Raw genomic sequence first — 24,761 nt, forward strand, 5'->3', positions numbered from 1 at the left:
TGTGTTCACAAGATGAAGTGGAATTTAAATTTTAAAAAGGGGAAAAGATTGTGAAGAGTTTTGCGGAAGGCCTATTTAGCTTCCACCTAATTTAAAAATTAGTCTTGGCTGTCTTCTCACTTCATCAGCCCTTGAATCAAAATTCCGAATCAGAATCTATTATTTTCTTACCCATGTTAAGCAGCGTTAAGTAGAGTGAAAGGCTTTTATTTACATTAAGGAACCAATCCTACAGTTTTCACACAGGAAAAAACACCCTTTGGAGTCAATAGCAGTTTGCACAATTTGTCTTAGTGTGTACAAAGCGTAAAGACTGTAAGCCACAATGTAAATTCAGTATTTACCATATTTCTACAAAAAAAAAAAACACTTTCATTTTTCAACATTACTGAATACCTTTCCTTATATTAGATTTCACTGCGTTTCGGAAACACACCTTGCAGTGTGAGTGTTCCCTCTCTCCCTCTTTCTCCCTCTACCTCTCGCCTATACCGTTTTGATTTTAAATTTGCCGGAGCCTATTTAGTTTATAAATAACCTTAATATGTTGAACTTTTTGCTAGTTTATTTGAACAGGAGACAATGTTATTGAAACAAATCTAGTTAACAAGATAATTAGCTTTTGCAATATTGCTCAGAAGGCGGGAAACCAACAGTTCATCACTGCACTATACAAATAAGAGTAGGGAATTGTTAAGCCTATGCTTAAGAGTGGTTCTATCAAAAGTGACCGGTCGCATCACCAGCAAAGATACTGTTTTCAAAAAAGTATCCAAGGGCCACCTAAAACTGATTAATTCACTAGAAGTGGAAGAATGAAAATATTTTCCAATAGCAACCCACTGTAAAAACGTAGGCTACTGCTGGTGTTGAAAAGATGGGGCTGGAACCAAGAAAATCCTTTTTCTTGCTTCCACCAAAGGCTTTGGGCCTAATTATTTTTAAGTATAATCCAGCCAACATCTTCTCATGCTTAGCTGCACTGAGTGACACTATTTGTGATGCCCAGTCTGCTGAAACTGAGCAGGTTGCTGTCAGTTTAAAAATGACTATAATAAAAGTGACCATGAAGATGGATCTTGTGATTTTGCGTTTCTAATCAGTCATCTGTGAAGAACACTTTTGCTTTGATTCAGCAGACTGGTGACAGCCATGATTGATAGTGCATGAGGATGAAAAAAGGTTATTAACTGTCTTCCTATTAAACTCAATGTATTACCCCTCTAGGTGCATCTCATACTTTAACTTAAAGTACTTACTCAGGTAAGGTCAAGAATGAACTCTATAAACACAGTATCCATCCTGTTGTGGATGAACCAGGAACTCTAATGTTAAATTTTGAAAGTTCAGCATTAAACCATATCTGAATCCTGCTACCTTAATTACCGTGCCAAAACCAAAACCGGAGCAGACCTCTGTACGCATCTAAATGCATAGCTGCACACAAATATTTTGTTGGTGTGAAAAAGGGACGGCTCAATTGTTTCTGTGCGTTTGTGCAGACGTGCACACATGCCTGTGTTTTACTTACTGCAGTAGTCCCAAAATAAAAGTGTGAATAATGTTACGTTAACAAAAGAAATGGGGAACCGGGGATGTGAAGTGCCTGTGGGGCTAAAGTGTAAATCTTACACAGAAACCAGTGTTTTTACCTGCTGGTAGTAAACTTCATTATTAACTGGATCAGGTGCGATTTTAATAATTTATGAAGGCTTCCTATTAAAAGAAAATCCCAATGTTTTACCATAAATGTGAAAATATCTAGTTGTTGCCTTACAGCATGTTTTAGTTTTAGTTTTTATTTCCTTCTTTTTACTGACAATTATGTTGTGAATCAATATTCACAACTATCTACTGAAAAAGAAAGGAAAACGGCACATATATTCAGTTTTAAAATAATTATTTGCTGGAAATACTGTTTCCTAGGGTACTGCTAATTTCTAAGAATGTCTCTGTGAAGAGATAATTTTAAAGGAGTTTAAGAATAAAAGAGGGGAATGTGTTTCCTGTGTTCATTATTACTGCTGACACCAGAAATGAACTGAAAGGGGAAAGTAGTCCGCATCGTGCAGGCAGGTTAGCATCCTTGTAGATTCACAGCTTTATTTTGGGAGCAAATATTAAAAAATGCTGTGATCACTTCTTTTAGAATTAGGTGTTTCACAAACAGTTCTTCACCATCAGTAGCATTTCAGATTTTTTTTTTAATTGATTTTATCTTTATGAGTAAATTCCAGATGCTCTTTGATTTTGTTTATGCATATCTTACCTTACAATCATTTTCTACTAAAAGTAAGTAGCCCAAAAGATCAAAAATCCTGTGACTCTAACAACAGTGTGCACACTGTCATCTGAAGGAATGTACGTACACACTTCTTTAAAATAAGCTCTTTCCACATCGTGTACAGGATCTCCCCCAAAATACATATATTCCATATTTGTCTTTCAGCGTATTAAAACACGCTCTTAAATTTACTTTTCTAATAGTCCTTCATTTCCTCTTTTAAATTATAGCAAAAATATTCCTGCATTCATTAAAATCATTTCAGAGGGAAGCAAGAATATTATTCCAAGCTAGATCATTTTGGAGAAAGAAGGAAAAAGTATATCTCTATCTTGACTATTCTATGATGTACTGTCATGCATAAAAAGTCTGCAACATAAGTATATATTTTAATTTTTTCAAGGTGTTGTTGAATTTCAGTAGTCCCTTTTAAACATTTTTTTTAAAAAGCATTCACAGTGGGTTAAAATTCATTCAGAATAAATATAATCTACCTAATACGATGATGCGATCTCACAAGAAATGTTAAACAATCCTCTGTAAGATCTTTATTTCTGGAAAGTGTGTTCCTTTCAGGTGTGGACTTGGGAATAGGCACCAATTTTCCCTTCAGTAACATTTCTGCTTTATAATAAATTGCAATCCTGTTGTAGCCCCGTGTGGATTTACAACTGGCAGGCTTTCTCTCTGACAATTTGGGGTCACTGTGGATATAGGTGAGCAATAATTTCAGGGGTGATGGAGATATTGACAGAATTTAACAGTCTAAGTTCCTGGGCAAATATTTGTAAAATGTACACTTCTACATTGGGTTTTAGTTAATAAGACTTTTAGATTATATTGTTTGCCTTGTTTGTGGATTGTATTTTGTCTGAAACTATCTCAAATATTCATTTCCATTTGTGCCCGTGTCGGTACTGCGAAACGTTTAGAGTAAAAGCTATCATTCCTCCCTGAAGCGTATTTAAGCAAAGCAGAAAGTTATAGGTATTAGAGGCTTAGTTCAAAAAAAACGTATAGCGTGCCTTTAGCAAACCAGAATCATATGAGCGAGGTGTTTTGGGTAGCCTTATAGATGCCCAGAACAGGTAAAGCCATTTTATCAGACTTCACACCAAACGGAGGCCCTGACGGTAGCGAGAGTTTCTGACAATGGGCCAGATCTACCTTTACTCACTCGAGAAGGGACTGGCAGGATTGGGCCCATTCTGTTCGCTTCGTATGTGTAACCTATAGAGAAAAAGTAAATCTAAACATAACTCCAGCCATATGTAAAACAGAGAAAATGTTTCAGCCAACATGGATGAAATGAATAAATTAGATTTCTTCCTCCGGCTTCTCAAAAAGAACGGTCACAACAGCAAAAATAAAGAACCCAAATAATGAAACAAAGGACAGGGTTGGGCCATTTAACCTGGAACAATCATTTCCTCAGGTTAAGGTTTATTTAAAACCCAGAGCAGGCCTGAAACGTCAACTCTAGTGGTACCCTTTGAAATGCTTTTTCATTCCAGCACCCAACGACACACGCGAAAAGCAAATCCTGCAATAAACTGCAGGCTAAGTGCATGTGGCCCAACCAGGACCATACAAAGGCGACACACGTAGCGTGTGTCACAGCCGGCAGCACACGAGTGACTTCACCAGGGGGGATCCCTCGTCTAGATCCCACTCCAGACAGTGAGGGCACAATAAGGGAAAAGGCCAAAAACCGGAAAGAATGGGCGGGGGGGGGAGGAGGAAAAATTAAAAGAGTAAGAAGAACCAGAACCCAAACTCCACCTTCTGCCCCCCAGACAAACGAGGGCAGGCAGAGCAGCCGGGGATGCTGACCCCCTCCCCGCGGAGGCCACGCAACGCGGATGGGAGTTTGCGCCCTCCAGCGCGGAGCTGCGGAGCCCCCGCACCTGCCGGGCCCTCGGAAGGGACGGGCCCCCCGCCGGGCGCTGCCTGCCGCGGGCCGCCCCCCGCTGCAGGCGGAGCCGCTCCGCCGCGCAGAGCGGCGCCCCCCCCCACCACCACCACCCGCACCCCCCGCCCCGCACCCCGCGGGAGCGCAGCGCCCGCGGCCGGTCCCTGCGCGGTCGGTGGGGTTGCCATAGCGCGGGCTGCGCGGCTCGGGGGCGCTGCCCGGCGGCTGCGGGCGGAGCGGAGCGGGGTTGGAACGGGGGGGCGGGCGGCAGCGGGCAGCGGCCGCTGCGCATCCCCGCGGCTGCGGCGGCGGCACGGGGGGTTCCGCGGGGCTCCGCGCACCGGGCCCCGCAGACACCGCGCGGTGGGAAGAGCGGGGCGAGTAATGAATTCCAGCAGAGAGCTGGAGAGGAAGCATTTTTCAGAGATCTGCCATATTTAACATTGACCACACTAAAGATGTTATTAGCGAAGGGGGGGTGGGGAGGGCAACGGGGGATGTGATAAGGGAAAATAGATAATGACACATAATCCAAACCAGAAGTTTGAAACCAAGTTACTTCGCAGAAAAGAGCCACAATCTCAACTTTTTTTTTTTTCTCTTTTCCTTCCCCCCCCCCTTCTTTTTTATAGGCTGAGGCTGAAAGACAGGCAGATAAACTTGTTAAGGAAAGAAATATTCCTCTAGCAACCGGGTAAATAAAATAGCTGAAGAGAAACAGTGAAAGACATGGGGGTAGGGGAAGGCAAAGGACATACTACTATTTAGAAACCCCAAAGGAAATTGTAAAGTAGGAAATGAAAAGGAGGAGGAGAAACATTTCTGTTGTAAATTAGAGGGAATGAAGATTAGCGGGAGAAAAGGGGGAAATAGCTGCAGAAGGTCTAAAATAAAGCACCACTGAAGATTAGCCAATGTTTAAAATATCCCAACTGAGGAAAGAGAGTGGTGCGCTCATCCCTTCAGCATGGGTGTGTGAAAGGGAAATGAGTAGGGGTAATTACTAACATAGCACATGTCCGGAGGAACCAATCCAAAATAAGAGATAAATTTGGCTGGTGAAGACAGATAGGGAAAAGGCTGAAAGAAAACTTAGGAATACAGGGACCTGAGAGGAGAGGAAGAGAATTAGAGGAGGAGGAAGGCTCTAAGAGCGCAGGAAAACTTGGAGGACCAGCTGGATAGGGGGGAAACTGCTACGGCAGAGATGGGAAGAGAGAATGAAAGTGAGAGAGAGAAAGAGAATAGGAGAGATTAAGGAGAGCAAATAAACCTGGGAGAGGGAATTAGTTGGAGCGGATGGGAAGAAGGGAAGCAGGAACGGAGAACTAAGAGAGAGTGAAGGAGGGACAGAGGGAGGGATGTGGGGAGAAAAGGAAGGAGACAGAGGGAGGAGACAAGGACTGAAGTCTCCCAGCCCAGGGAAGGTGCAGCACTGAGTGAGAGAGAGCTCACTCTGAGGGTTAGGTTAGATTTCCAGAGCTCTTAGAGCTCATCGACCAGCCCGCTGGAGTCACTATTCAACCCGAGTCCCAAACACACGCCTCACTAACTACTTTACAGCCACTTTCATTGATTTTCTTTATCAAATAAACATAATACCCGTTACAGCAACACTTCCTCTTCGCGCAGCCAGAATGCCACAAGCTCTGATTGCTGCATTTCTCCGGCTTGCAGTTCCCCACCCTCCACCCCTAAATAAATTGTGTTCTTTCACTTAAATGGTCAAATACATTATTGCTTGCAGAATTTTTCTGTAATCTGGAAGGCACACTACGAGCTAAGCAAATCGTTTAAATTATAAGGTAAATGGTCCCCATCACCGTGGCGTGAAGACACATTTTTTTCCCACATTTTCAGGGGTAGCTTATATATTTACATACTTATTTTCTGCTAATAAGTGGTAACTTAATTTAAAGGGCGATGCCAAAGTGAACGCTCCCACCTGAAAAATGCAGGAAAAAATTAACGCAACTTTCGTACTTGCACCTAAACTGTCACTTGATCTAAGCATTTCAGCCTCAAAATTCAATTTTATTTAAAAAATCCCCTAAAAGTAGCCCCCTTCAAAAGCTGTTTTTGAACCAGGCTCTTCCATATATGTCAAAGGGCTGTTGAATTATTCATTATTATAATTACTATCATCATTGTCATTATCCCTTTCCATGTGGAAATAATTTTATTATCGTAATTTGATATCTGAAGAATTTCCTGTTAGTCGTTTGATAATCATTTTTTTTCTACTGAAGAGAAAAGTTTTGTTTATAAATGAGAGAAAAATATTTTAAATGCTTTTATGTTTACTATAGATTTCCGTTTATCTAATCGATCGGAATGCCAATAAATCGATTAAAGGTTTAGTGTTTTACAAACAACCATTTTGTGCTTTTTGATTTTACGTTCAGAATGATTTTAATAAAGCTAATGCCTTCTCTGGGCGTTTGTTCACCCCAAACCTAATATTCCATCATTTCTATTATTTACAATTGCAATTTAAAGTGTTTCTAATGAGAAAAATAAACACAAATAAAAGAAGGAAATAATCTGATTAAATTACTTTGTGCCTGTGGTCAACATATTTAGGCAAAGCCCTTAAAAATCTTGGTGAATTATATGCGATCATACAGTGATTGCGGAATATTAAATTAAACTTAGATAAATCCGCATTGAAGGAGGCAGCACCCAATCCTGAATTTATTTCCCATTTTCTATAACAGCATCACTGCGCTCCTCTCTTTGCAATGACAATGTGCCAAATCTAGGCATTTTGAAAACATTTTCCATATGCTTTAACTGGAGACTGATAGACAAAGAAGAAAAGGAGATGGTCTTTTTTCTCTTGAGGTATATTTCCTTTAACTTTTCCTTCAACCTTTTCTGATCTTCTTCATTTTTAAACAAAAGTTTGAAAATCATTAGGACATTTTTTTTTTCTTTTACGGGTTTTTTTTTCCTTATCGCGTAATCAATTCCTGAACTGTGGAGTTTCAGTTACGCTTTAATGCAGGACTATAGAGCTATCATTTCTATACCTTGGCGGACAACATTTTGGGGAGAAGGCATTGATTCATTTAGTTTTCGCTTGCTGCTTTTTGTAATTAAAGGTGGTTTTAATTATACTTTTTTGTAAGTCAGATCAGATGTGCTGCTTGCTTGCTGGAAGGTTTTTTTTTCCTTTTAACGGTGCTTTTAATTTATGTGTAGTTTTTACGGATAACACAGAGGTGGTGGCTTTTATTTAGCTGTAAAATCCACACGTTTTCTTTGAAAACTTGGCTCCTTGGGCGAAAATAACTTTTCCTGGTTGCTTTATAATCGCTGTTTGTCGCAGAGGTAGTTTAGCATATTGTCTACACAACAAAGATTCCTGTTTTATTGGCAGTGTGGATTGTTGGATTTAGGTATAAATATTTCATAACTTTCCTCTTTCTGCAGTAAGATCGGTAGTTTTATTGGCTTTTTCTCTCTTTTTGTCTGTCTTTCTACCAGAACCGCTTTATTTCTGAAGTCCCTTTTTGTCCTTTTCCAGGATAGAATGTAAAATTTTTCCCTTGGATATATCACTGCTGGAAATATGCTCTTGGGCTTTCTGGAGGGGATGGGGGGGGGGGGGGGGGAGAGAGCGGTGGTAAGCGGTCGTTTTCCTTGATTTGCATAAGAGCTAGTGAAGTGCCTGTGAAGTTGGTGAATTGCTATTGTTTGGGGCTAGTCCTGACTGTTTTTGTTTATAAACACTGGGGTGGTTGCCGGGAGGGGAGGGAGGTCAGAGCACTGTCAAAGCGCTGACCTCTGAAAGCCCAGAGGGCGCCTGGCTCCTTCACCCTCTCCTTTCTCTCTCTCCCTCTCCCTTTTTCTTTCCCTTCCCATCCAAGGCCAGGAGCTCAGGTTCAGGGCATTTAATCCCCGCGATCTGCCCAAGAAAGGAGCTGAAAAAGGGCTGTTAAGGCTCCGGAGGAAACGCCGGCAGCAGACTTAGACCTGGAAGGCTTTTATTTATAGTAACGTCCGGGTGCGCGTTTTTGTGCGACTCCAGCCAAAATAACAACAACAACAAAAAAAAAAAGCCAGTCGGGAACGGCACTATTTAGCTCAAAATCTTAGCGAGATGTCTATACGAGTCGACTGTGATTTTTCGCTTAGGTCACCGCTCGTTAGACGCACTTTCAGGAGGTGAATGCTAAATCTGGGGCAGTGACGGTAGAATTGAAACGCAATATGTTATTGTTGTTTTATTTCTTTTTTCGAACAAAACTTTCCAGGAATCAGATCGGGGATTTTTGTTTTCTTTCCCTCCCCCTTCTCCCTCCCTCCCCCCCCACCCCAACCCTTTTTACTGTGTACTGGAATGTGTTTGATGGGGGGGGGGGGGGCGGGGGGGGGAGAGCGCGTTGTAAATTAACAATAGATTTGTATACGTGATACCTGCAAAGAAAGAAATAATTAATAATAGCCAAACGCTTTGGGTTAGAGTCAATTTCATTCCGGAAAAAAAAAAAAAAAAAAAAAAAAGGGGGGGAAAAAAAAAGTACAAGAGATTGCTATCAGGTTTAAGTATGTTTTGAAAAGAAGTTGCTGAGTTAAACAAAAATGTTAGTTAACACACTGCCTTTGTCAAATAGCCCCCGGGAGGAGAAGAGACAACAAAAAGGAGAGGAGGTGGGGGCTGGGGATCTGAAAGTGTCTGTAGCTCAGATAAAGGGTCTGTAACACTGAAATCTTGTAATACCTCGTTTCAAACTGAGCTCATCTATAGACTTAGGGAACGCAGTAAAAAGACACGGATCCCCTTTCCCTTGGGTTGGGGTCTAGGGAGAGGAGAAGGTGGGGGAAGGGGACGTTTATTAGGGAATTATGTCGGTTTATTAAAAAGGGGAGCGGCTGTGGCTGTAATTATGCAGATCCTTGTGCCCCTGTGTGTCCGCAGCGCAGATTTAGGGAGTGAAATGAGCTTGGCGGAGAGACGTGGTGTAACAGAGCCCGGTTTGGGCTGGGATTTCTTTGTCTATTAAAGAATGGTCAGTCTCGGGCTCTGGCCCCCACCAGATCTGTCTCGGCCAGGCCAATAAGTTTTCCTTGGGGCTGAGGCGGGAGGTGGTAGAGGACAGAAAAGGCTGAGGGTTTGGGGTTTTTTTAATTTTTTTTTCCCTTCCCTCTCTTTGAAATGTAACGTCACTATCAAGAGCTTTTTTTGGTTTCAACAGGAGGCTCGGGAAAAAAAAAATAAAAAAAAAACCCAAATGTGTAACGGTGCCTGCAGGAGAAGTTCGGAGGAGGTGGGCGGGGGGTCCGCCGAGACCAGAGGAGAGGAGCTGAGAGGTTAGGCGAGAGTCCTCGGGGGCGATCAGCTGAGCGAGAGAGAGAGAGGGAGGAGAGAGGGGAGCGGGAGCGGGAGCAGCGGGAGCCGGGCCGGGCCGCGCCGCCGGGGAGCCCGCCCGCTGCCCCGCACCGCGGCCGCGCCGGCCCCGGCCCCGGGTCCTCCTCGGCTGCCTCCCCCAGCCCGCGCCGCGCTCCGCTCTTATCACATCCCACAAACCTGCTGCTGCTGCTGCTGCTGTCTCCCGGAATTAACCTTCTTCGATTTTTTCCTAGCTACGTGGCGATCCCCGGGTTTCTTCTAAACTGTTAACATCCCGTAGTGCCTTTTTTTTTTTTTTCCCCCTACACCCCCCACCCTCCCTCCCCGATAGCTACTATTTTTAGGGAGAGAAAAAGAGAGAGTGAGAGAAAGAGAGAGAGGAGATTTAAAACGTTAGGAAGGACAGTAAACAGTGGCAGAAGAAACCCTGAAAAATGTGGACTCTCCTCTCGCAATTCCTGCCTCTATCTCCCCCCCCTCTTTGTTCCTTTAGCTGTAACTCAAGAACACCATAAACCTATATCCCCCTCCAAGAAGAGAGAAAGAGAAAAAAATCTACAGCCAAAAAAGAATGACTTGACTGTTCTGACGTTTGGTGTTTTGACATTAATGACATTAATGATATTGATGTTTCACCAGGAAAAAAGCACTAGGAATAAAGGAGGTGGTGGGGGAGGTGCGGGGGGGACGACTTTAAAACTAAATTATCTTCGTTTCCTTATTCTTCTGTGACATTAAGTATACGTGTTTCTTCACTTGAATTTGAAATAGATGTATTGTTCTCAGGTGTTTCTTCATCACATTGTATTTAATTGTCTTCAGTCTTCGGAAATGTGTTACCATCCTTCAGGCATGCACTTGAATGGACAATGCATCCTTCTATCTCAGAGTCCCGTTTCGTCTACAATTTAAGCCTAAAAGCCCTCTTTCCATCATAGTCCTTCAATCTGATAACTGTAAACGGGTTTCAGAGATTTCATTTTCACTCTTTGTTTGCATTTTTTTTCCACCCTGTAAACAACGGTGCAGAATATCGCTAGTTTCCTTATTACCTTCATTGACAGGGAGCAGTGCCTGTGGAAACCTGCATACATATGCTGACATTTTTTTCATTGATGAGGTGGTGCAATGCTTAGGTGAGGTTTGAAAAAGGAATAAAGTTGCTCTCATGAACCCTGAAGTGCCCCTGACTTTTCCTTCAGTTCGAGTCTTGGAGATTTTCCTGAAGTTTGAAGTAAGGTTTCTCTGGACTGGGGTAGGGCTCCTTCTGTGTTCCCCACTTTATTGGCAGGCTCCGATTTTTGGAATAGCTGTACTTTCAGGCTGGCGATTTTTTTACTTGTCTTTTTTTTTCCTCCCCTTTCCTCCCTTTTTTTTTTTCCTTCTTTTTTTTTTTTCCCCTCCAAAACTATCAAGACCTTCACTCTGACCTTAAACATCTGCTTTTAGCAACTCGGTTCCCTGACACTGGCCTGTGTTTCCTTAAGGGCAGCCTTAATTCATCATCAGGTGGGGATTTTCCTATTAGCGTTAGTTCCAGTACTTGCAAAATGTTCTCCTGGAGTAGAAGGTTTAGGGCCCAGAGAGGTGCAGATTTCTGCCATCCAGGTTTTTTTTGCTGCCTTGTTGTTGTTGTGCGTGCGTGTTTTTAATGGAAGGTTGTGATAAAAACTTCCTGCTGGTTTTTGGTGTTTAAGGCCTAAGACAAGGTTTCGACACGTATCACTGGAATCATGAACTTCAAAGGCACGTCAGCTCTAAGGTTATGGTTCACCTGCGCAGGGTCCTTGGTACTGTAAATATCTCTTGCATGTAACTGTGACTTAGTGACCATTTCTGGTATACCCATTTCTGGCATAGCATTATCAAAAATCTGCACGTGTTCCTGCAGTGTATTCGGATGCTCTTTGAATAGTCATGTTTTTATCTTCAGTAGGGGGTATTTTAAAGTATGTCTATTCCTAGTTTTAGTTAATTATCTTTTAATGAAAGTGTCAGTCATATTCACATCTGCAGTATTAGGTTAAGATAATTAGATTTTCAAATGAGAAGCAATCTTCTTAAATCCCACACAGGAAAATATTTGTAGAAGATTCCGATTTATAATGACATCTGTACATTTTACCCTAGTTTTCATCATAATAATCCCCCCCCCAATGAAATGTGTCTGGCAAAATATAGTAGATAAAATATTAATAAAATATCAATACTTGTAGGGAAAGTGGAAGACGATGCATGTATATGGATGAAACCTGTATTGTATGCAAAGAGACTCTTTCCCTGGGCTGATATGTACTTCATTTTGATAAGGCTGTTTACAGTTGATATTGTATATTCTGGAAGGCTTTGCTTTTTACTTTGTTGATTTCTCCAAGCAATTACATGGCGGACACCAAATAAAGCGTGTTTGTGTTTTGTGTGACTGTGTGTATGTGGGGTGTATGTGCATATGTGTAAATACAATGCAGGATGTGAGTGTGCACGTGTGTGCGTGTGTGTATGTGTAAATAAATCCATCTTTATCTCTGTATGGGCAGTTATTCCGTATGTTGGATATATTCTCTTCCCATTCACAGAGGTGTCGTACATTCATTATCCCATTGCAAACATATATTTTTCATTAAATCCCCATTAAAAGAGAGGAAAGGGAAGAGAAAGACAGACAGACAGACAGACGGACCGAAAGGAATATCTCCCTGATGGAATAGTTAATTTGGACCCATTTCTTTTAAGTTCCCGAACAGTTAAAAGAGCAAGTCTTGCCGCCCCCCCTCCTTCCTTCTTTTTTTTTTCTTTTTTTTTTTTTTTTTTTAATTTTCCCTAGCCATCTACTTTGTGTGCCTGTGCGTGTGTGTCTGTGTTACTAATGAAGTTTGCAGACTCGTGTTTGTATCCATGAGCTCCTTTCTGCTGCCCCTTCTTCTTCTTCTTCTCTGGGCTGGCTCTGTGGCTCCCGCAGCCCCGCCGAGCCCCCGGCAGCCGCGGCAGCTCCGGCTTCCCCGGCTCCGGGGCTGCGCGTCATTTGCAGCCCGGAGAATGTTGATCACCTCACTAATTACACCTCTCCCTCTCCTCTTCCCTCTCCTCTCCCTCTCCCTCTCTCTCGCTCTCTCTCCTCTCTCTCTCCTCTCTCTCTCTCCCTCTCCCTCTCTCTCTCTCTCTCTCTCATTCCCAGAGTGCATATCGGGAATAGACACACAAAGACATGCGCACTCAACTTAATCAGCCATTTTTTTAAACAGGGCTAAAACGATAATAATTAGCAGAATAAAGACATATCGGATTTTCATTTCCTTTCCTCCTTTTCCCAACCCCTTCACAACCAAACAGCGAGACCGCGGTCGGCACATGCTTTAACAACTCCCGGACCCCAAAGGACCGCTCCATGCCCCCCACTTCTTGCTCAATCATTTTTATTTTCACCCAATAAAGTTGGAGGATTATTTTTTTTTATTATTTTTTTAATGAACCTTCTCTCGTTTACTTGGATGTGATCAGCTGTTAAGTAAATAAAGCAAAACAAAAAAAAGAGGCGAAGATCCAGTAGGAACTGCGAGGGGAAATGGAAAGTAAGTTTTTTCTTTAACTTTTATTGAGTAGTTTGTGTTAAATTTAGGTCGAGTATCGATTATCTTTCCAGGCTGATCTTGCACAATCTTTGATATTTCGCTCTCGCTCTCTCTCTCTCTCCCTCTCTCTGTGCCTCTTTCTCTCTCTCTCACATACACACACACACTCACATCCCCAGATCCCATGTATCTCTCCCCTCTCTCTCTCCCCCCTTTTTCTGCCTGTTTCCCCATTTTTAGGTACAGTATTTGCTCTCATTTGGGAAGGAGGGGCTGCTTTTTCTTTCTCCCTTCTTTCTTTCTCTCTCTCCCTTTCTCTTTTATTCCGGGGGTTACGTTTTGTTTGTGTATATTTTTTTTTGTTTTGGTTTGGGGCTGTGGGTTTGTTGTCTTTTTTTTTTTTTTTCTTTCGGGCTGTAACTTTCGGATTAAGTGGAGGACCCTGCTCAGTTTGCAGAAGAGGTTCGAGGGGTGCCCCCCACTTTTTACTTCGCTCTTTTTTTTGTAGGGAGCTCGGGAAGGGGGGGAATACTGTCAGATTAGCAAAGACGTTACGGCTGTCAGAAGTCATCGCTCGCCAGCCCCTTCAGAGCTCGCACTCTTGTTTCGCAGCTCGGTCCCCCCAAAACTTTAAGGTGCTTTTGGAAGGCGCATTCCGCTCTCCCACCCTCTTTCCCTCTCCTCCCCATCTCCACCCCCCTCGGCCTCCCAAACTTTCGCTTTCGGGCGGGGGGTGGGGTGGGGGGGGTGATGCCAGCAGGGCAATGGGGACCCTGACTGCGTGCGTGTGTACAGGAGAAGGTGCGGGGTGCTTTTTCCCCTCTCCCCCCTCCCGCCCCCCCCCCTTTCTTTTTTTTATTTTGCAGGTAGGTTTCTCAGGAGCAGGGGTGGCTCTGTCTGTCTGTCTGTCTGTGTGTGCGCAGGGGGATCGCGCTGCCGGCTGCCGTCTCTGGCAGCAGGAGGAAGAGGAGCCCGTTAGGAGCGCTCCCTGCCTCTCTGCCAGTTTCGCCGTGCGGCGGCGGGGAGGCGGCCCGGGCAGGGCGCGGAGCGGCGCGGAGCGGGCCCCGCCGGCGGGGATGCGCGGCTGCCGCTGCGGGCGGGCGGTTGCCGGCCGGAGCCCCCGGCGTCCCCGCCGCTCCGTACCGCGCCGCTCCGCGGCTCCTCGGGGGCTGCTTTCAGCGCAGCCTTTCGGAGATTTTTTGAAAAAGCGGGGCGGGGGGGGGGGCGGGGGGCGGTTGTTTTGCGGGACAGGCGTCTATTTATTTTTTTTTTTAAACCGAGAACTGAGGTGTTTATGGAAAAAAAAAACAACACAAAAAAAAATCATCAAAAAAATGCTCATAAACAGCAGGAAGGCAGTTCGGTTCCTGCTCTGTCTCAGTGCTCGTGCCAGAATCAAGTGCATCCCTTCCCATCACGGCGGCTAATGGCAGACGCGTCCCTGCTTCCCCCCTTGCCTTACATGAAATTTCCTGCAAAAATGCTAATAAACTTTGCCCCCCCCCCCCCATCCGATGCCAATTTACGGCGGTTCCCCTCCACTCCTCCCTTCCTGCATCTTCTTCCACCACCACCCCCGCCACACACACCCCCAGCCTCCCCAGCAGTGGCAGCAGAAAATGCACGGGTTGGTATTTCTTTTGTTACCTGCGAGCCGGGCGGCCGGGGGTCTCTCATCGGCTGCTTAGGGCACTGGGTCCAACCGAGAGAGGAGCCACATCAGTCGGGTTCAGCCTGTTTCACCTCAGCGCCGTCCCGAGGAGGCTTTAGCCACCATTCAATAACACACCCTCCTCCTCCTCCTCTTCCTCCTTAGGTACCAAGGCTGAGATCGCAAACATAACACCCCCCTCCCCACCAAAAAAAAAAAAAAAAAAAAAAAAAAACCAACCAAAAGACAACTTGCCAGGCTGAAGATGGTGGATTTACATTAAGCCAGACACAGGCAGGTTCACCTAGGAAGTCTGACCATCCCGTTTTCTGACAGTTGCATTTCCTCGGCTCCATTCCGTCCTCCTCTCTTTTTTTTTTTTTTTAAATTTTCTTTTTATTAGCCTTGTTCCGTTTTTAATCAAGGATTATGTAGTTGGCAGGAGGAGGTCGAGAAAGAGAGTGGAAAGAGAGGGCTCGAGTGCTTTTGGGGTGGTTGCTGTGAGGGTTGTTTTTTTTTTTTTTTTGATGGTGTATTTTTTTTTTTCCAATTGTGTTTCCCCTGGATTTGCAGTGGCTCGATCCTTAGGAGCGGTGGTGGAGTGTTTAAAAAGATCATATGTAGCATTATATTTTTAGTTTGGTGGTGGATGGATGGAAGAGGTAGCGAGAAGCCTTTGCAGCCCTGCCTGTTGTTGGTTAGATTGAGGCAGAGACTTGGCTGCGATTGGGACGCGACTGTGACATGGGCATCGATCGCTTCCATTGAGAGCAATGCAAAAACACAGCCTGGGTATGTAACACTCTCAGTGCCATCAACACTTGTTTTACTTTATATTTACTGGCAAAACTGACAGGACGATCCGGAGTGCTTTTCTTTGAAATAAGGAATACAAACATTTGGACGGGAAGGTGCACAAAGAAGATTGTGGAAATAAACGGGGGGTTGAAGGTTGGGGTGTGTGTGTGGGGGAAGAGCCTTAATCATCATTGCTCCACTTCCTATTCAACCGACTGTATTTAAGGAGTTTCTCTCTTTTCTGGGCTGGGGGATCCTACTAAACTGGTTGGAATGAAAAAAATCAGACAATCAACCTTGAGGGAATATCTGCTAGTTTTCAGGGTTTGCGGTTTCAGCCGGTAGGAAGGCACACAAAATAAAAGATGGCTAGCCAGCTGTTTTAACCTCTTGCACCTGGCTCCAGAGCTGGGGCTCACCAGGATTATTCAGTTATTCGTGCTATCTGTGCTTGAATATTTATAGTGTACAATCTAGAGATCCACAGAGTGCATTGTAGCATCTCTTTATCCTTTAGTCGTGGGCTTTTTGGACTTCGTCAACATAAACATGTATTCAATAGTTTTCATTTTTATGATAATGAACATAGAGGGTCAATGAAATATAGAGGGAAAAGTCATAAATCTGCAAAAGTGAAACCTACCCAAGGAACAAAGAAAGGTCAGGTAAACCATCTGTGTAAGTCACAGTAATAGTACCTGCTGTTTGGTTTATGCAGTGATACTGCTTTATTATTCTCTAAAATGAAACTTATCCGCTAGATCAAGTTAAAACTAAAGGAAAGCTGTGGAGATGATAAATGGCATTGCGTGCGTCTTTCAGAACAGGGAGACGGTTTTGTTCCTTGATTTTTGAGTAGTTTAGGTTTATTTGTGAAGATGGTGCACCAGCAAAGGACATATAAAAGGGGCCGAGAAAAATCACTGTTTAATATTGCAGAATTTACTGCTTCCATTCTGACCATGAGCCTAAATTTACACAATGAAATTTGATTATCTCTAATAACAATATTAGATCCTGCACTGGATGGATGAGAATTGAGGTGGTTTTGTTGATTGCAAGGGTTTAATGTTGCATTTCAGAATCTGATGTGGTTTAGCCTCCCTTCCATTAACTGGAAAACCCCTGAGGTTTTACAATTATTTCTTAAAGATAATACATTTAAGATTGCATTGGTAGGCTGAAGAAAAGTCATAAAGGCAAGAAGGGAAGCCCTTAATAACTCTTGAGATTCAGACATGTTCAGCAGTTAGATTGGCTCTGACTTCACCAAGGGTCGACAATGTGTCATTTCCATGAAGCCAAATTGCCCTCTGCCTATATGATATTAATGTGCAAATCAATATTTCAGGGATTAAATTTCCCTTCTTCATTTTTTATGGTTTCTACCTCAATAAGTCTCAAGTCTATTAGAAGAGGCTGGATGATTTAAAATCTTTCACTGCAGAATGGCTTGTCGTAGCCTTGTTTCACAGACCGTTTTTGGATTTTCGTTATAAAAGACTAAAGGCATTCCAGAGAAGTTGATAGTCAATATAGGGACATGCTCACTATTGTAAAGCCCTTGTTCGATTAAGAGCTAAAAAGGTATTGAAAATATAATATATATGTTTATATAATATATATACATTCTGCTGCTTTAAAAATATTGTGTTAATCACCTATTGATTTATTTCAAAATCAATTGAAGCTCCTTTCTTATTAGTGATTTGTTCAGCATTCTTCAGCCTTGTTGTTAATTTTCTTAAACAGCATGCATGAATTAATCTGCTGGTAGAATGTGTTTTGGTTTTCCTTTATTTAAACCCAGGCATTTTTACCTATTTAAGCTAAGTGGTGCGAACAGTTTAGTATTGTGGGGAGAGCCAGGGCACTCTTTTCTGCACTTCGGATTCAGCATTGTTTTAATGAAGCTAAGGGGCGTTCTGTAAATATTTTATGATTTCTGCTCAGATGCTTATCAGCAATGTTTATTAAGAGTTGCCATTGAATATTCAGGATCAGTTAAAAATTAAAATCGAGCTATCTGATCTGGAAGGAAACAATACATGACAGAAAATTTAGGTCAAAATATGAGGTTGTGACTTTATCACATAATCTTGGGAAGGCCCTACTGTCTATCATTTAGTGTTGTTTTATAGTCTTAGACCATCTGGACCAAGTTCCGCACAGCTGCATGAATTTCATATGTGATAGAACATTTTTTCCATTCAGTGTGAAATGTTCCTTCCTAAAAACGTACACCAGACTCGCTTAATTTAGTCTGCTAAAAGAAATGCACATGAAAAAGGACAAAAGGCTCTTTAATCTCTGCAAGCTGTTTGTTTTTCTTCAAGATTCCTGTCTGTTTGGGTTTGAAAAGTCATGTTTACTGAGCAGATGATTCTGAGGTGTGACATTAAAATAATATATGATTTTTGTGCTAGTTTCTGCTCTCCTAGTTAATTTGCAGAACTACTTTTTATGCCTGTCAAAACACAGAGTTAATCTATTCTTATTTACAATTAATCTCAATAAAATTAATCTTAACTATGCCTTAGTCAGTAGCTTAAAATATCTAATTATATTCAATTAACTGCTGTCATAGTAATTAACACTGCTTAATTGCCTCTGCATATATTTATGTAAAGCTCATTAGTTACTGCTTGCTCTTTTTTCCTTTTCTCATTCCCATTTTTGTGGCTCTGAGAGCACTGACGTAAAACCCAGTTTAGTTTTTGACAATTCGGGTCTTGAAGGACCTGTGACAATGGCAATACGTGTGTTCTTAACCTGTTCTGTGGGTAAATATTTGTGTTTTCGTATGCAAAAAGAGTAGCAGAGCTGGGTCTCTAAAAGAACTTCTAGTCCAGCTTCCCCCCCCCCCCCACCCCTTTCTCCTACCCCAGCACATACAAAAATGTTTTCTAGCCTTGTTGATAGAAATATGAGAAGCCAGGTTAAGCTTTGTGTTTATAAATGAAGAGCTTTTCTGCATCTGCCTTGGGGCTGTACCCAGAAGGCAGAGCTTTGCTGCTCCAAATTCATTCAAAGGGTTAAAGACTTGGCCAAGGTTCAAACTGAGAAGCGCCCAGGGAAAGTGCATGTGAATATGTACAAGTTTCATGTAATTAGTGCTTAATTATATTAACATATGCAAATTGTCAACTTAGGAGCTTGTTGAGCTGGCAAAGATCAGCCAGGCACAATTGCTGTATTGTTCTGAAACAATAATGGATTTCAAGTTGGATTGTGAAAACACATAACTAGCTATCTAATTTAACTCATACCATGGTGAAATTTCATTAGTCTCCATGGAGACTGGTTTAATTGTGCTGACTAATGTTCTGGGCTGCAGAATGTCCTAAAAAGAAAGCGTTGTTTGCCTAATCCACCTTACAATGACACTTGTTTGTACATGTTTCCCTTGTGTGAGAATTTGCATATGCAAATAAATAGTTTCTCTGCCCCATTTGTCATGGCTGTTCATTACCCATGAAGAGGACATTGTTACTAGGCTGTTACTGAGTCTCCCAAGACAGGATAGTGTCAACCAGTCCAGCCACATTCTTTCATAATTTGTTTCTGATTAATAGACCAGAGTGAGGCTCATTCTATTCAGGCCTCTGCAAAGGGAAGGTCAGTTCTGTCACTGAAAAGAGTTTCCGCAGCAACTGAAGTTTTTTCTCTCCCTTCCCCTCCCCCCCCCCCCGCTTCTTACTTTGGCTAAAATAATCATATTTAAAATAATGTATTCTTGCTCTAAGGAATACCTCCACTAATAATCTCTAGTTTCCTAAAGCGAAAGATAGGAAAATAAAGGAGATTCTGGTATTGGAATATTAATCCTGTTTTTGACAGAAAGGTAAACTGATATAATTGCTTTTCAGTCGAAGGAATGGGGGTTTATACAAGTGTGAAAGCATCGGAAAAGGATTAGCATTTTTTTGCATAATGAAAAGCTCTGTTGAATAGGGCACTGAATGGTTGACTGAATGACTGAGATGAAAGGAAGATGAAAATGCAGGCTCCTCTTTCTTTATGCCTATGTTCAGCTCTCCCTAAAGTTATGTTTGTCCAAGACTTGAGAAAACAAGCAGAAGCTCAGATTTCAGCAACTTGCTAAGATGCCCCGTGTTTCCATCATCATGTGAAGTAATATGTGCGAGAGTAGTGCAGCGAGAGGATGAGAAACACAGGTTTGTATGGAGGGGAGCTCCAGGAACATGACAGGCAAACCAAATATTGACTATTGGGGATCGAGGATTCCCAGCACTTTGCTTGGGGGAAAGAAAGAGGGAGGAGGGGGGCCGGCAGGGAGGGAAGGAGCTATTTTAAAAGTTGCCAATGGAAATTATGCATCGACGCATAATAATCTAATAAAGTTTGGTATTCAAGGAAGCGGGGTCTAGTCAATATCTGTTTTAATTATTAAACTATTCCTCTTTTGGAAAAAGTTATGAATTCTGACTCAGTGCTAAGTGTTTAAGTGGTATAGAAGCCTTGCTGGGGAAAAAATTACTCTCTTCGCTCGGCTTTGAAAATAGAGAAAGCTTACCGAAATAGAAATTGATATATGCACATAAGGAGCGGGGTTTTCGGCGTGACTGCGTCTGCGTACTCAGGTTGTTTAAAACATTTGGATTCCGGTAGATTCAGGTGGCAAGAAGGGCCCCGGCCTCCTGCAATCAGTGCTAGCCCTCCCTGACTTCAACCGGTGCAGGATCAGGCCCCCAGACAGGGCTGCAACTGGTTAGCTGTTGACAATGTGATCAGTGCTTCTAATTATGTTCTCTCAACAGTAATTAGGGCAGTTAAAATACCATAAGTGTTGAGCCACTTTTGAAAGTGGGAAGTGGTTCTTTTGTACGTATGTAAATCAAATGCAGTGTGAATAATTATTTGTATGTATGCATATTAAATAGGCTCTCTTTTTTTTTTCAGGTCAACATAATTACCGATTTAGAGCTACTGTGGAAAACTGTTGGTAGTTAGACGAAATATTAACTTGTTTGGGGGCTTTTTGGTTTTTTTAGTTTGCAGAACATTTATTTGTAAGTGTTTGTTAGTTCAGCATTGGGCTTGATTTGATAATATTTGAACAGTTAGAGATGCCTCTAAGAAATTAGGATTATTTATGCATAAATGAAGTAAAACTCTAAATGCAGAAAGTGCTCAGTAAGAATAAAGTCACAAAAATTCGCTCTTTTAAGATGAAGTCAAAGACCTTCTATGGAGTTTGGGAATGTTTTACTGCTAACTTTATGAAATTCCTTTAAAACTTCTTTTAAAGGAGCATGCTTAGGGGATATTCTTTCATTCTGGGAACAGCTTATTAGTGTATTTCCATAAGAAAAATGTGTTAATTTAAAAAATAAATTCATTTATATTTTAAAATATTGTTAACCAAGCACCATGTGTTGTCTCTGGCAAAGTTCCAGCCACTGTGGAACTGGATAACACATGGGTTAATAATAACTTATGTGATGTCTGCATTCTTACTGAATGGGCAGAAACCCAGCACACTGAGATACTGGGATTCAAGATTTTACAGAATAAGATGTAATGCGGAATACGTCTATGTGAACAGATGCGCAGACAGAAAAAACTAAAAGACGCGTATTGGTTGCTTTTACCTAGTAGGTAAAACAAACCTAGTAGGTTCTCTGTGGTTGCTGTTGAGATTTGGTGTTGTGTTTGAAAGGGGTAGTAAACACATTTACTGATAGCGGGATTCAGCAGACCTGGAGAGATAAACTTGTTTTGCATAAATAAGGGCAGCAGGTTTAGCCTTTAACACGTATTACTCTATTCCTTTTTTAGTAGCCGCTCTATAGCACTTTTATACCAGTATTTTCATTACTGCTGCAGTTTTTGCGGAGTTCCAAACAAAGGTGGAAAAGTTTGTACCAGACTGAAATATGTCAGTGCTGTTGAGGAACGACTCTTTCTGCTTAAACAAAATATTCTGAGGAATGGTTTAACAAAGTTATATGATAAAAATACAAGTTTGCCATATTAAAATGCTCTTGTATATCTTCACATTACTCAGAATCAGCATTCAATTAAAAAAAAAAAAAAGAGATTTAGAGAGGTAATTTGTCCAAATTATATTTTATTTGCATTTGGTACTTTTGAGAACAAATTTAAAGATGCCCAGAAACTGCAATCTCTTTACAGACAAATCTAGGAGACTTTTAGCATTCACAGTGATCTGATAGGCTGTACCAGCTCCTAAGAAGGTGTTACAGACCTTCAGGTCAATAGTTCACAAACTAAAGGCCTTATGTACATGATAGACCATGGCGACTCTGAAAACAAACATTTACCGTATAGGCTGCATCGGTGTCTGCAGAACAAGTGATGCACACCCTAGATGTACATCTAAAACTGTATTTAAATAGAGAAACATTCTGCTTCTGAAACAAAGGAATCCTTACGAAATGCCTGTGTTGATGCAAGCCTAGGACACGTAAACCCAAAAGAACCGGATTCTTCTATTTCACCTTAAATTAACAATAACTCCTCTGAAATCAGAGGAGTAATATGGGTGTAAAACTGGCAAGACATACAGTTTTAATATTAGTAGAAAAAGAATCAGGCCTTTAGTTACCGGTTGACAATAATCCCATAAAATCAAATTTAAAAGGTTTCATCTCCTCTTTTTGCACTACCATTTCCATTCTTTAAGGATGGTGCGCGTAGTGCAGAAGGCACCGGAGGGTCTGTAAGAAAGAGGTTTTCCAGAGAGGCTGATGGGGATCAATTCTGTTTCTTTGACCAGGTAATAGCAGAGCTGAGGGTCTGGGAGCGGCGGCTGCTGAAGGTTTGCTCCTCCCTGTTTTGACACTGAGGCTGCCTTATAAATTCACCTAATCTGAGATGACAAGGCACCTGTCACTGGTAGTGCTCCTGCGTTTGGGGCACCGATGGAAACCTGGAGTAATCCCAGTTATTTCCACACTTGTTCCAGAAGATGGTAGTGTAGCAGATCAGAATAATCTCTTTTTGAAGAACAACAAAAACATACCTTGCTGCTTTCCCTTCACTTGTTGGGGAAGATCCTTGGATTTTTGGTATTCTGAGGGCCAGAGCTTTTGTAAGTTGAGAGGGGGAAAAAAAAATATCCTTGGATTTGCCAAGTGTTACATGACGGTTTCAAATGCAGGTGGTTTTCCTGCATTTGTATGAGAAACCTCCTGTGTAAGAAACCATGGCTCTCCACCTTCAAATAAGAGTTTCTCCTTGTTTAATACTGAACGCTTCACATGACTTCCTTACTCCAGAAAATAAGTGAAAAGTAGCTTCTTAAACAGGGAACTTATTCCTGTGGGTTTCACTCTGGTCCTTTCCTATTTTTTTATATTGAAATACGGTTATTGATTTTGTTTACAGCACCGAGGGTTTAAATTAAAGAAAATGTAACATTTCTCAAATAAATGATTTAGCTATATGGCAAATGTCACCCCTCAATCCCTCAGTTCTGTTGAGTTTTATGAACCGCTCACCAAAAAAAAAAAAAAAAAAAAATCCCTTTCTTTGCCATTGCAGCACAGCTGTGTCTGGGGTGGGAAGTGTCCCCCCCGTGTAAAAGCCACCAGGAGCCACCCCGCCGCAGCACCGCAATCTGCTTCGGGACTTTTTCCAGCAGCAGCGACCCATCGCTGTAGGGAGGCAAAAGGCGATTTCTCACTGGATCGCCAGCCAGTGCGCTGGGAGAGGCACTTCGGCTCCAGTGAAAAGCATCACTGGGAGTTTTACGTCCCAACTGGTCTGGCCCGTGGGTTTCTCTCTCGCTTGACGGCTGGTTTCCCCAGCGCTGCTGCACTTCCCAGTTTTGACCGAGGGCCTGGTCCAAAGTCCAGCGCCGCCTCATCCATTCCCTCCCCCCACCTCCTCTCCCCCCCGCCCCCTCCGGGTTTGGATCAGGCCCTTGCAAAGGACACTGCCATCTACTGAGGCACCCGCCGCAATTAAAACAGCGGCGGGGCAGCGCTGCCGACCGCCCCCGGTCCCGGTCCCGGTCCCGGTCCCGGTCCCAGCCCCGGTCCCAGCCCTGCGGCGGGGAGCGCTCCCTGAAATCCCAGGGGCAGAGCGGTGCTGTCACAACTTCCCCCCCTTCCCCCCCTCCCCGAGTGGATGGAAAAGCAACAAGAGACAATGGAGTCAAAGAAAAAAAAGCTAGTATTTAAATATAGCAGAAACTGGGAGGCTGACAATAACTCAGCTACTACAGAGTCAATTCAGCCATCTGGAGACTGTGACACGTCCAAAAAAGGGAGGGAGGGGGGTGGGGGGTGAGGGGGGGAGAGACCTTAAAAATGAAGGATTTTCATTGCATGTTGAAATGTATTCTCCACGCAGGCTGCGGCTTTAATGTTGAACGGCAATAGGTCTCTGAGTGGTTTTGTGCATCAAAGACGTACGCACCGGAACACCTAGCGCCTTGCCACAGTTGGATGTTAATGTTTCTGGACCAGAGCTGTTTGGCCCAGCGCTGAGTTTATTGGTTGATATCAGTTTGTTTCTCAACGTGATCATTATTTAACAAACAGGTTTTTTGAGGCTGTTTGAATTTTTTAAATACGTACAATGGCAGTGATTTATAAGCATTCCTGGTTTCAGCTGTAGCTGTACAGAAGGGTTGAATTTGCTCTCAGCATATTTTTTACATGATTTTAATAATTGGAGGCAAATATATTAGAAATCTTTTAGGTTCGTTTAAAAATCTATGCAATTTAAACAAACGCTGAATTGTGTAATGGTTTGTCTGGGAATTACTTAGTCTGCACAGTGTAATAATATTTTATTAGCTGTCATTTGTTTTCTAGGAAGAAAATGGTGATTTTTATGTTGTGTGTTACATGAAAACTTGGCACTGAAACAGGACAGTCCCTGAACGTGAATTTCTAAGAAGGTGGGACAGTAGTTGCCCAAAAGGCGAAGACTTGAGAAAAATTGGGGTGGGTCATTTCTTTCCCGAAACGAAGCAGGGTACAGATTAGGAGCCATTAAGGTTTGCCAGGAGTTGCTGGTCATAGAAGCCTGTTTAAGTGCTCACTGTCAACAAGGAAATCATGGGCAGCACTTAAAGTGGCTCACCTCTGATTTATTCATAAACCTCACACGAGCACTTGGCTTTGTTCTTGCTCTGGTAAGGGGGAACTGATGCCAATAAGAACAGGAATAAAGAGCTTCTTGCATGGTCCAAA

General features: G+C 42.6%; 1 protein-coding gene across 3 annotated transcripts in view; it reads left to right on the plus strand.

The window, feature by feature from the left end:
- The first annotated feature begins 12,788 nt into the window (after positions 1-12,788).
- ZFHX4 (zinc finger homeobox 4) overlaps positions 12,789-24,761 on the plus strand; it is a 150,572-nt gene continuing 138,599 nt past the window's right edge. For 2 of the 3 annotated variants that reach the window (XM_074577300.1, XM_074577305.1), the window contains exon 1: positions 12,789-13,121. The gene's annotated coding sequence lies outside the window, so the exon portion shown is untranslated. Of the gene's footprint in view, positions 13,122-15,408; positions 15,565-24,761 lie in introns of those variants that run through there. The other variant, XM_074577301.1, reaches the window with a different exon arrangement.

Source organism: Larus michahellis, chromosome 2 (genome assembly GCF_964199755.1).
Source record: "Larus michahellis chromosome 2, bLarMic1.1, whole genome shotgun sequence".
NCBI lineage: Eukaryota > Metazoa > Chordata > Aves > Charadriiformes > Laridae > Larus > Larus michahellis.